This window comes from Pteropus vampyrus, unplaced genomic scaffold (genome assembly GCF_000151845.1).
Source record: "Pteropus vampyrus isolate Shadow unplaced genomic scaffold, Pvam_2.0 Scaffold97, whole genome shotgun sequence".
Classification (NCBI taxonomy): Eukaryota; Metazoa; Chordata; class Mammalia; order Chiroptera; family Pteropodidae; genus Pteropus; species Pteropus vampyrus.
In genome coordinates, this window is record NW_011888878.1 from 1,519,242 (window position 1) to 1,532,749 (window position 13,508).

Below are 13,508 nucleotides of genomic sequence, written 5' to 3' on the forward strand. Positions count from 1 at the left end.
ATGATTAAAATGTATTTCCATAAAGATTTTTTTTAAATAATAAATCTGAAAAAAAAATTAAACTCCATATATTTTGCTATTCCATTTTGATTAAGTTTTTACAGTATTTTACATGGGGAAAAGAAAGCATTTATTATTTGAGATCAGTGACCTTGAACTCTAAAAATGAAGTGACTAGGAGAGGCAGGAAGCAGCACCAATAAATGAGTCTATAAATGTGAGCTTTTGTGGTTGAGTGAACTTCAAAACTGTTCTTGATATGAAAAATCTAAGTTGCCTACATAAGAGTTAATCCAAAATAGTGTTTTCCTAGTATTGCACAAAGAACAACTAACATTGCATGGTATTACGTAATATTGCATAATAGTATTGCATAAGGAGCAAATGCGTCATCATTCATTTGTTCATTAAACAAAAATTTGAATACCTACAATGTGCCAGGGATTTTGCTAGATTCTGGAGCTACAGGGCAAATGCTCTACCTTGTAGAAGTGTTTATCAAGAAGTCAGATGCATGTTTTAAAATATTTATGTGAGTACTATGATAGAAATGTGTAGGGTATTCTGAGAACTAGAAGGAGAAACACCTCTTCCAGTAGGGGGCTCCTAGGGCAGCAAGGCTTTCTGGAGGATTTGACTACTCACCTGTCACTTGAGAAAATGTATGTGGGCCAGCCTGGATAGAAGATAGGAAAAGATACTCAGGACCTAGGGAAAAAAAGCATGGAAGCAAAAAATCCTCTAGGCGATTTGTTAGTTGGTCTAAATATATTGATGCAGAGATGAGGACCTATTGTTAGAATGTATTTCATGTAGTATGTTTAAATTTGCTTTGAGAAACACAGGAGCAAATTTACATGCTGTGGTAATTGTTTGTTTGTTTGTTTGTTTGTCAATTTAAAACAGTTATGTGACTGAGTTTCTTTTTTTAGTAACAAGGTATGGTCTTTGGAGTATTTGGTTCTATCAGGAAGTTCTGGAGATTTGAACTCTCCCCCAAGCAAATTTTTCCTTGTAATGGACTTTCCATCTTTGGTCTACATTTTACCCTGAAATAGATGAAGCCTGTAGGCTTTCCACAAAAGCAGGATTTCTCAACCACAGCACTATTGACATTTGAGGACAGATAATTCTTTGTTGGGTTAGGGAACTGTCTTGCTCATTGTAGGATGTTTAGAAGCTTCCTTGGCCTTTATCCACTAGATACCAGTGAAAGGCTTCTCCTTCCCCCACAGTCATGACACCAGAATGTCTCCAGATGCTGTGAAATATTCTCTGGGGTACAAAATCACTACTGGTTGAAAACTACTGCACTAACATAAGCTATTTCAACTTAGTTTTTCTGCAGCAGTTTGGATAGAGCTCAAATGTTTTACTTTTAGTACAATATATTGAAAGATTATTGGGTAACTTGTACAAGGGCACCCAGCCACCAAATGCCAAATCACTCAAAATAAAAGCCCAAAATATACCAGATAGAGACATATTATAAAGGTTTTCTATTGGTGCCAGTATCATTATCCTTACTAGTGACATTGTCATTTCTTCCCCGAGCACACAAGGCAGGCCCAGCTACTCCATGATCTATAAAAAAAGTGGAATGAATAAATCTCCTTCTCATCTGAAGCGGTGCTACACTTTAATCCACAGTTCTCAGTCTCAGATGCCCTTTGGAACCTTCTGAAGAGATTTAAATAATACGGAACCTTTGATTATTCTGTAATGTTCTGATTTAATCTAAACAATACTGATACCTCAGTTATACCCAGAGGTTCTGATTTAATTGGATTTAATTGGTCTGGGGTAAGGACTAGGTATTAGAGGATCTAAAAACTCCCATGAGATTCTAATGTGCTGCCAAGGTTGAGAAGCTCTGCTCTCTTTACCTTACCTTCGGCTACGAATCACCTTTTTGGGAAATCTCTATTTTGTTTAGGGATATTTAGAGGCAGTTATATCTTACTTCAGTTTTATATGTATATCGAAATATACTAGTTATATATGTAGATATATATATGCACACATTTATTGTATGTGTGTGCATGTGTGTGTATAATTCTTCTTTATAAAGGTCATAAATTTAGTGTCTTCCTCAGATCTAGAAATTCAGTCTTTGGAACTAGGAATTTATCTTTAGAACTAGGGATTTAGTCTTTAAGCCATTGTTTCCAAAATTCTTTTTTAAAGCCCTGGTCACATCCAGAGCAACTAAATCACAATCTTTATTCCACATCAGTTATTTGTGAAGTTATCCAAGTGATTCTAATAAGCAGATATGTTTGAAAATCACTGCTTTAACCAGAGTTGGAAAGGGATTTAATTGTTTTGAGCCCAGTAGATATAGATCACTGGTCCTCATCTTTAACTGCACATTAGAATCCCCTGAGGAGCTTTGCAAACTCCTGAAGCTCAAGTTGCACCCTAAACTATTAAATCAGAATTGCCTGGGGTAGGAGCCAGTCACCAGTAGTTTTTAAAGTTCCATAGGTGATTCCAATATGCCATCAAGCAGTGGTACTCAAACTTAGTCACACATCTGAATTATCTTCAGGGCTCAATAAAACACAGAATGTTGGGATCCATCCCCAAAGTTTCTAATTCAGTAGGTCTATGTTGATGCTCAAGAACTGGCATTTCTAACAATTTCTCAGTTGATACTAATGTTGCTAGTCCAGGGACTACACTTTGAAATCAAAAACACTAGTTTAGAAAATCAGCTTAATAAGTAAATAATGACAAGTGACTCATGGACAATTAGGTTTAACTACCAGAAATTTTTTTCAGTGCTGCTTATTTTATCTGTTGTTGAATTATTTTAATGGATGTGATATTATTTAAAGTCTACATGAGGATACTAATTATAGTTATTTTAATATTTTCTTATGTTTTCTAAATTAACTCTATTTAGACTAGTTGTTTTTGTTTTTGTTTTTTTCCTTTTTATAGCTTGGTGCTTTTTTTTTTTTTAATACTCACTCATATGTGTAGATGAGATATGGATCAACAAGTATGGAATCTAAATTCATTTTATTAACCGAAATGAGAGTACCTATGTACCTGGCAGTAAATGCAACATCTGTTGATGGAACCCTGATTGCAGAAGTTATGATTCCACAGAGGGAAAAATCAGCATCAGTAGCAGAGCAGGCTCCCTGTTAAGAGCTGCAAGACTGTTTGTCCACCAAGTGCTAACATACTGATCCCTCACAGAAGCTCTAAGCAATATAGAACCCTTGCCTTTCTCTGGCTCCTGGACTCACTATGGGAATCTCAGGTGTCTACTTTAGAGAGTCATTTGAAGAAAGGCACCGGCATTGCCATAATGCAGCCAATCCCTTTCTTTTTCTATAAGAGACTATTTCAATAATGATATTCCTCTCCCTGCCCCACCCCCCAAAAAAAGGTAAAAGAAAGAAAAAGACTAAACAGTTTACTCAGAAACAAATCAGGGAATTAGGGAAGAAGATAAAACTTCACAATAAAAAAAACAACCACAAAACAATGAGAGAGAGAGAGAGGAGAGAGAGACAGACAGACAGAGAGGAGAGGGTGGGCGAGAGAGGGGAGTAAAGGAGCAGAGGAGAGGAGAGGATGGAGGCAGTGGTGTTCATCTCTCTCCTCCACTGTTGCATGCTCATCTTCCTCTCAGTGTACTTCATAATTATATTGTCTGATTTAGAATGCAATTATATTAATGCCAGATCATGTTGTTTGAAATTACACAAATGGGTAATTTCAGAATTGATTGGCCATACCATTGTCACTGCATTAATGCTGGTTTCATTGCACTGGTTCCTCTTCCTTCTCAAGTTGCCTGTTGCCACTTGAAATATATATTGGTTCATTATTGTGCCAAGCAGCAACATGGAAATATTTAATCCAACAGATATGCACAAGGACAGCTGAAGTCACACATGAAAGAAGACACAACCAAGCTCGGTTTCAACGTGTTCTGTTTTCTCTTGGATCTTTGCAGTCTGATTTTAGCTTCGATAAATGACTGAAGTTAAAGAAGTCATGACTAAAGTCAACCTATACTATAGTGCAAAATTGAGAGCCAGAGACTATTTAAGTCATATTTAGAATTATGACTATAGCAGTACACATTTTCCTCTTTGAATAAAAAACAATGCTCTATTTTTACCATACAAAGTTTTTTGTTTTTTGTTTTTTTTGAAAAATGGCCCCATTCACACTAATGGGGAGAGGATTATAAAGGGCATGAACATGACAGAGCAGGACTCATAGAGACTATCCTGGAATTCTGTCTACCACACAATCTCAAATTTTGCATATATAAATATGCAAATATATAAATTTTTTTTATATATATACATATACACATATACACGAGTGTACATATATACGTATATACGTATGTGTGTATATATATATATATATATATATATATGTACATATACACATATATATCCTATAAGTTCTGTTTTTCTGGAGAATCCTAATATAGAACCCTGACTAATATATGGATAAAACTTGAGCACATCATGTCAAGCAAAATATGCCGGTCACAAAAAGACAAATACTGTATGATTTTATTTATATGAAGTATTTAGATAATTCAAATTTATATAAACATAAAGTAAAATGATAATTGCCAGAGGCTGTGGGGAGGAGAAATGGAGAGTTGTTTAATGGGAATAGAGTTTCAGTTTTGTGAGATGAAAACATTTTAGAGATGCACAGCAATGTGAATATATTTGACACTATTGAACTGTACACTTAGAAATGGTTAAGAAGGTAAATTTTATATTATGTTTTTTTACTACAATTGAAACAAAACGAAACAAACAAAAAAAGTAACAAAACTGTCGTACCTTCCTGGTTCTATTGGTTCTAAAACAAACACAGAGTTAAAATTGAGAAATATTTGCTATGACTTCAATGACAAAAAGAAGAGACATAAGTCATAATGGATACCCAAACTGAATTTGAATCAACAATTTCTAGCTGGCATGATAAATAGTAACAAGTAAACAAATTGAAATAAAAAGCCAAATGAAGGGGCTATTCTCCTATACACAGTATGCAAAGATGCACAAAACAAAAGGCAAGGACTAATTCTTCTATTATATTACCAGTGGCAAGTTCTTTATGGGATCTTGAATTCATTTAAGTCAACACAGAATATGTGGGAAAATTGAAGTATGTTCAGAAAGAAACATTATAAGAATTAAAAATATCTATTACATGGATGTTAAACAAAAGTAGATGTTAAAAGTTTACATATAAAAGATTTTAAAAATTCAGATTGCTTGATATATAGACTAGAGAGCTAGAGAAAGTTATGAAGTTATTACAAGGAGGGAATTCTTCAACAATTATCTATTTCCTTAGAACACAGAATTGAAGGCAAACACATCAATCCAGTAAGAGGCTTTCCTGGGAGTAAGAGCAAATAAACCCTGACAAGAAGAATGGTAGACTATCTGTGGTGGCTGTGTAACAAATAAATTTTTACCTTGCACTTAGTAGTTTAAAACAAAACACATTAACTATTATTTCCCAGTTCCCGTGGATCTGAAGTCTGAGCATGCTGTAGTTGGTTCCTTTGCTTAGAGTCTCACAAGACCCACATCAAGGTGTTGGCTGGAGGTACAATCTTACATTATCTTGGAATCCTCTTCTAAATTCACTGGTTGTTAGCAAAATTTAGTTACTTGCTGTTATGAGGACCGAGGCCCATTCGCTGCCACATGACCTTCTCCATACCACTGTGGTTTACTTCTACAAGGTAAACAGGAGAGAGTCTACTACTGCTTCTTCTTTCTTACCCCTGAATCCACTTGGAAAAGACTCACCTGATTAGTCTAGGTCACCAGGATAATCTTGCTTTTGATTAATTCAAAATCAACTGATTAAGGACCCATATCACACCTGTGAAATTACTTTATTTTACCACATAATGGAACAGAATCATGTGAATAATATCCCATGCGATTTGCAAGCTTTATCCATATTAATAGGGAGAGGATAATACAAGGCATGTACATAAAAGGGCAGAACTCTTAGAGACCATCTTGGAATTCTGCTTCCCACACTATTTCAATGTTTGCATATCTGACCCCAAACTATAAAGCTTGTATTTAATTATTGAATATCACCCTAAATATGAGCTAGATGAAATGTTATTTGTTTCTATCAAAAAATACTTACTGTTTTCTCAAAAGGAAATTTTGTGGATGACCCAGCCCAGCATGTGAGCAGAATAATCAGCACATAGTGTAGTTGAAGGGATCCCATATGACCATAATCTACTTAAAAATGTCTTCCTAAGCTTGCAATAAAACCTGACATCAGCTTCAGTAGAGTTACTCTGTGAGATTTATCTCTGGAAACATACTAAATCAATAGTCAACAAGTCACTGAGTTGGCTAGTATGGGTCAGAGGGGGGTGATTCAAATTCAGTGTTTATGGTACTTCTTAACAGGAACACCTCAGTACTCTGGACTGATATTACAAGTATCTATATGTATGTGTCTCTGAAAATAATATTCATTAAAGAATCACACTTGAAATTCTATGTTGACCTCAAAACTAAAAAATCACTATAATTATCTCTTTGTCAAATCATCTACTATACTGTTGGGATTATTTTCCTTCATGTTATTCCCATATTTCCTATTTACCAATGCAGATTGAAATGATGAGAGTTGCATCATTCCCTTAAGGAGGCAATTTTGTTTGTTTGTTTCAAATACATCAGTGGAGTTATATTTTATTTTCCCCAAGGAGAAATTCCTTAACTTTGTATGATAAATGATGTGTCTTTATTCATAAATCTCAGAACTTCATCATTTGTTATATTACTTTAACTCAGCTATGTTATTTTCCCTCCTCTAATAAAGAGCATTGTGTGGTATTGACTAAAACATGACATTTATTAATTTTACATATTTTTATATTTGTATAGCCATGGAACATAACATAATCCAGAGTATACATGATGTTCTCTTTAGGAAAATCATATGTTTACATTAATTATTATTTTCAATATACGTTTCAAGGCCTGATAAGTTGTTGATTCAATGTCCTAGAAGATGGTGCACTTGTCATCATGCTATTTAAGAAAAGTGACCATATTGTATAGATTATTTTTCTTAATGTCTGTTAAAGTAATAACACATGAAGCATGTTATTATAACCTAAAGGGATCATAAATACTAACCTTATAGCATTTTTATTACCAACTTATATTAAAGGCAATCTGGCACTCTTTTACTCATAATATTCTCCCATTAGTAAGCAGTCTTATATTATAGACATAAAATATTTGTAAGCATTTTAACTTGGCCAGGCTACTGCTGCTGTGTCACATTTGTTTTTCCTTATTTTAATGTGAGCTTATTTAGATGAAACTGGAATTGCCTTCCCCTCCTCTAGATGACAGATCTGGTTTAGTGCCAGGACACTTAGCGAGGTCTATCAAACAACGCTCTATTGTGTGCAGGGGCATGATTTGAAAATCACAAGACCACTAACTCATAGCATATGTCAATATACTCAATTTGCTCAAAGTCTAGCCTTTTATAGGTGATTTTATATTTCCGTTTAAATTTGTTCTTTATGACCTCCACTCAGTTCATCTGATCATTCCTGCCTGAACTGTTTTAATATATATTTTTTACAATTATGAGATTCACAGCTATATATTACAACTGAACAAACAAATCAAAAAGAAGAAAACAAACTTTTAGCTAACTTTTGTGTTGCATTAATTGGCACTTGGGAAATCTATTAACTGAATTAGAAAATGAGATTTCTCTAATTGCAACTTCCTTCTCCTTGTTTTCTTATTACTAACTCCCCTACTCAACCCTGGCTGTACTATTCTCATTCAATGAAGTGGGGCCTCTTTAAGATTTTGGTCAGCTGGTAGCTCCTGCCACCCAATGTATTTCCAGTGGTATCAGATGATATCAGCATAAGGGAGTCTGCTATTGATGCACTTTCCACTCTATTCTCAAAAGCCGAGAGGGTGAAATTGCTTCAGAAATCACAATCAAATCCTCAGACTACATACTCTACTGTTAGTAACCGATATAAGGTTTAAGCAATATTTTCTTGTCACGATTAATATGAAAGCCACATCTATATACCGGATATGGACACCCCCTCAACTCAATAATTTAACAACAACTACCCTGTACATCTTTTTACAACAGGAGAGATCTTCACTACCCTGAATACCTCAAGGGGTAAAAAAGAATCCTGCTAAATTTTCCTGCTTTGCACTTTAATCTCTGCTTGATTATTCTGGGTCTTATCTATTGGCTCTGCTCCCAACTCACCTTTATCCTAAATACTTTGTAGCCCAAATTTTAATTGATAAGTAGCATATGCAGACATATTGAGTTATTTTCTAAATTTTATGAATAATCATTAACCTGGTGCTAGTTCGTATGAGTGGTTTTAGACTGCAAAATCTTTCAAGGCTGGAACTATACCTATAACTGAAAAAATATATATGGCATCACAGAGGCCTGTTAGGTACCATCCAGTTTAGGACATTCTCCAAGAATAATTATCAATGAGTGACGAAAATTATTTAATTCATTAAAGCAATCCATAAAATTATTCCAGGAGAAAAAGACTACATCCAAAGTGTAGCTAAGTCAGTAGAATAATAATAATACATTCCTCCTATAAATTTCTGATAAAGAGAACAAGCAGAATGTAACTGAAACAAAGGAATTAAAAGTAAAAAAGGATATAACCAACATCCCAAAAGAGCAATATTTCCATAATTATTACCTGCTACAAATTCTTAAAGCAAACTAAAATTTAGAAATACATAGAAAGTTGTGTTGGAGTTTCATTTACTATAACTATGCAGAAAAATTAAACTTGTTATGCAGAGTGTTACATTTATTATATGAATTTTAGTTTCAGCTGCAAACATTATTGAAACGATTATTGAAAGTAGAGGACAAGTGTTTTCACTGAATTTAACATTATTAGTTATTCTCTTTTTCTCCCTTAATTATTCATTTTTTAAAATATATTTAGCAAGATGATTGGACAGTCAGCACCACAAAATTCTATAATTAAATCACGAATAGCTAGTGACTAATTCCATTGCCATAAAAATATTCTAAAGAAAGATTACATGTATTAAAAAAACATTGCTATTTCATGTTTAAAAAACAAAATAACAAAGATCAAATTTTACATTCATATTATAAAAAAAGTAGTGTTTTCAATGCCCGTGAGAAAAACGGGGCCAGATTACTTACTTTTCAGATATATGTTAGGATCCTTAACCAATAAATTTTGTTCTTTTGTCCTCTTAAAACAAATACAAGTGAAGTGTAGGCTTTTGGGGGTAGAGGAATAAAATAAGACACTTTTGTTTTCTTCAATACATAATCGAAATTTTCAGATTTTAACTTTCATTAATTCTATTTCTCATTCTTTTAAAGTTCAGTTTTTTAAATAATAATAAAGACACACTATTTTTAGAACACATATACTAAGTTTTCAGTTTTCCTTGATGATTTCTAAAAGCCTTTTGATTTGAACTCCAAACAAGGCATTTTCATCTTTAGAAATGTGTTTTTAAAACAGTAAACCTTGAGAACTGTAGAATTGGACATTCTCAGCTGCGACTTTGAAAAAAATATGGATAGAGGGGTGAAGCCTTAAAGTAAAACTTTAGAAGCTGAGTAACAAGGAGATTTAGTGTCAGAAGCAAATCAGCTGGCCAAACAGTAAATAGACCCTCTTGGAATGGGATAGCTTGAAGCCAGTTGAGTTATTTGGGAAATGTGGAGAGGCCCACGTGACCAGTGCACGGATGGCGTGCACATGGCACCTTCCCCCACTGTGCCTGTCCACTCGGCTCTGCCAAGTGTGGGCTCATGATTCAAACTGACAAGAACCTTGCTCCCTCCCTGATCCAGAAAGAAAGAGCCTTGTCAAATTGAATATCCTGCTTGCTACACAGGAGCAGGGTTGCCAGGAACAATGGGGGGAACTCAAAATGTGCTCTCAATCAGCAAGAGGCCTTGGTCCCTGGCTTAGCTGCTCACAGGGCAGTGAGAAGTGTAATTGAAGCTTAAATGTCACTGCATTCATTTTAGAGGAAATGCTGGTTTGTTTTTGTCATTTATTTGTTTTGCTTGTATTTTGATTCCTTCTGGACTTTGAAAATAAGTTGGTAATGTAACATGTCTATCTTTTTTTAAGGAAAATAAAACAACTATTAAACAGACTTTTGCCCAAAGAACAAATTCAATCCAAGCAAGAAATGTATACATTAAACTCCATTTATGCCAGGTAGAGGTCAGTTGGAGGTACTAGTAAAAAGATAAATAGTCTTTGGCCTGGAGGAGACGGACACAACCTATAAGGAGCAACACTGTTCATTTAGAAGATGTTTGAACATCACGACATTTAAAAGTAGGGCTGCTTTTGGGCCTTTTCCCCTACTTGATGTATGTTCTTTGGCCAGTCATTTGACTTTCCTTGGACCCTAATTTTTTGTCTATGAAATAGAGTTACAATAACTAACTCTCAGGGAAGGTGAGAATTAAATGAGATAATGTGTAAAGGACGCATTTTGAATGTGTGAAGTACTATACCAATGTTAGTTATACTTTGGCAGGAGGCAGGCAGGCAGGCCTCATGGTTTCTAGCTTGTACCGCCAATTCCATCTCACTCCATATTTTCAGAGATGAGGTCCCTTGCAGTGCTCAGATTCTATCTCCCAACAGAATATATCTCAAGAAAGAATTAAACAAGTATAATAGATATTACAACATGCCAGAATAAATTTAAAAAGGAAAAAAAAAATAAGCTCTGAGGAATAAAGGCTTCAATCCAGTTGAGGTAACAGCAGAAGTCTTCTCAATTAGAGCTAAAATGTACCTAATGGAAATGTCACAGATTTCTACAATGGGAGGTTTTATAATGGTAGAAATGCCTGAAAACCAATGGCTACTGTTTCCTAGAATTTCCATTAGCATCTCCAATCCACTGTGTGTGAGAATTTCAAAGACACTGGTCATTAACAGACAAAGTAGTAGGATGCAGTGCACTGGGCCCGAGTGTTGGCATTTCCATTCTTAACTAAAACAGTAGGTTGAAGATCTTGGCTTAGAAGCTGTTCTTTCCACCAAATAATTTTTTTCTGTTGTTCAAAGTGAGAATATCTTCAAAATGAGAATAATTTCTATGAAAATAAATTAAATTTCCTGTAAAATAGTGAAGAAAAGGTGAAAGAAGATTGTGGCTAGGTGAAATACAATTTCTATAACCCAAACAGGTTAATGTTAATGTTTGTGAAGAAAGGGCTATAAATCTGTGGTGCTACAGCACCAGAAATACCTGAACACTTCTTAAAAACAAAGCTACTGAAGCAATAGCTCTGATTAGAGATTAGAGCCAGGAACTCTGGATTTAAAAAGAAACCCAGACTAAACGAGATCTATGAAGTTCTTTTCTCAGACAAAATTTTTTATGTGAATATTTAAGAACTTGTATCACCATCTGATATTCCCACAATTTAACCTGTAGAGCACTTGCTTCTCATGACAGAATCATTGAATATACAAGTATCAGGGACCATGGTATATCAGCAAGTGTCAGCGCCAAGCTGATCAAGAAGGGAAGGTTTTGGTGGGGAGATGCCCCGTTGAAAAAAAATGCACGAGGAGCTGACATGAGAATAAAACGGCAGGCACCAACTTTATTGTGAGGAGTGCGGCTTCTGCACTAGGAGACCGCTTGGGCTTTATATATGTCAGAGAACGATAGTGGTGTTCTGCCACACATGTGTGATAAACAATAAGCTCAGTCATACTTGCACAAGTTAGGGGCAGGCACCTTACTTCATTGATGAAACATTTTTATATCTGTAGTCCTAACCCTAGCTGCAAGCCTGGATCACAGCCAGACCTGGGACACACAGCAAGTCACAAGCAATGGGGAAACCCCTTTCCCTCAGTATATGATAAATCCTACAGCATCTTGACTGTGACTTAGAATATTTTATTGCACTGATCTATCCATATATTTCTCTTCCCATCCTTTGACTTAAAAATTCTCAAAGATAACCAGTCTTCTTCATTTTCATATCTAAGATCCTAACACATTGTCTGGCAAATTGCAGTTGTTTGATAAATGCTCATTGAATAGAACTAAAACTTGAATGCCAGAGAAACTTGCCTCAGCCATGAATCTTACAGGAGAGCCAATCCCAGAGCACCGGCTGCAGTTGGCAGCCATTGAGTGATCAACGGAAGATGACAAATAGTTGGTTTGGCAGGAGTGCAGAGTTAAGGCTAGAAACAAAACAAAGCAGTCCCACAAAGGAATGTACAGTTTGTATCTATTGTAAACTCTGGCTCAAAGAAAAACACAGAGGAACAGATTAAAAACAACTTCAAAGAGTCAAGCATTCAGCAACATTTATTAAGCATTCACTGTGTGCCAGGCACTCTGCTAGATTCTGGAGATGCAGCAAAAAAATGAATAGACATGCCTGCCTTTATGGAGCTAATGGTCACATACATTTTAATGTGCTATGGAGAAAATGTGGACGGGCATATGAGGATGTGTGAAAGAAAGAGATGTGTGTGTGTGTGTGTGTGTGTGTGTGTGTGTGTGTCTGTGTGTGTGTGTGTGTGTGTGTCTGTGGCTGTTAGGATGGTATTTGGGGTGGTGTGGAAAGAAAATTTTTTTTTTTTTGAGAAAATGATATTTGAACAGAATTCTGTTAGGATAAGTAGGCAATAGCCAAGAGAAGAATATTCTAGACAGATTAGAAGAGTAATTTTTAATGTTATTTGTGCCAAAACAAGTTACCATTATTTCTTGCAAAATCTGCCTACCTTTCACTACCAGAAAACCAGACACTCTAGGATGGCCTTCCAGCCCTAGGCTATTCACTAAGTTGTTATGCAATGGTGACATCTTTAACCTCATTAGTCATTTGATTGGTACTTCCATGGATGAGAATGGAAAAGAGGAAGGATTTTTGAGTAGTCTCAATTGATTAAAATACTATATTTTACAAAATAAGCTTTCTAGATAAAGAAGAGATTTTTGTAGCTAAACTGTATTTTCCCAAAAAACTAATGACATACAGCAGATTTGTAAAAATTATCTCTTATACTGTGACAGGGCATACAGTACTATAGAATCAAGATTGCTGGCATGATAGAATACCAGCAGCCAGAGTTGTATTTATGGGCAACTCTTTTTGCTCCTCTTAATTTTTTGCCACAGTTATTAAATCAGTCGTATTTCTTCATATTATCTAAAAAATTGAATTTTCTCTTCTGAATGAAAATTCTGCTAGAACCCCATCTTATTGGTACACACTTTATCTCCTCAAGATTATTTCAATCTTATCATTTTTCCAAGATGCCGAATGTCTTCAAGAAATCAGGATTCTTCCACAGCTCCCCTCTCACTGTGTAAAATAATTTGTCTGCAATGTTTGTTTTTTGCTTAACAAAGGACTACTATACTCTTATTTTGATA

The 13,508-nt window shown here is 35.1% G+C and overlaps 1 pseudogene; it reads left to right on the plus strand.

The window, feature by feature from the left end:
- Positions 1-3,591: 3,591 nt before the first annotated feature.
- Positions 3,592-4,004, plus strand: LOC105294949 (annotated as a pseudogene).
- The last annotated feature ends 9,504 nt before the right edge of the window (positions 4,005-13,508 follow it).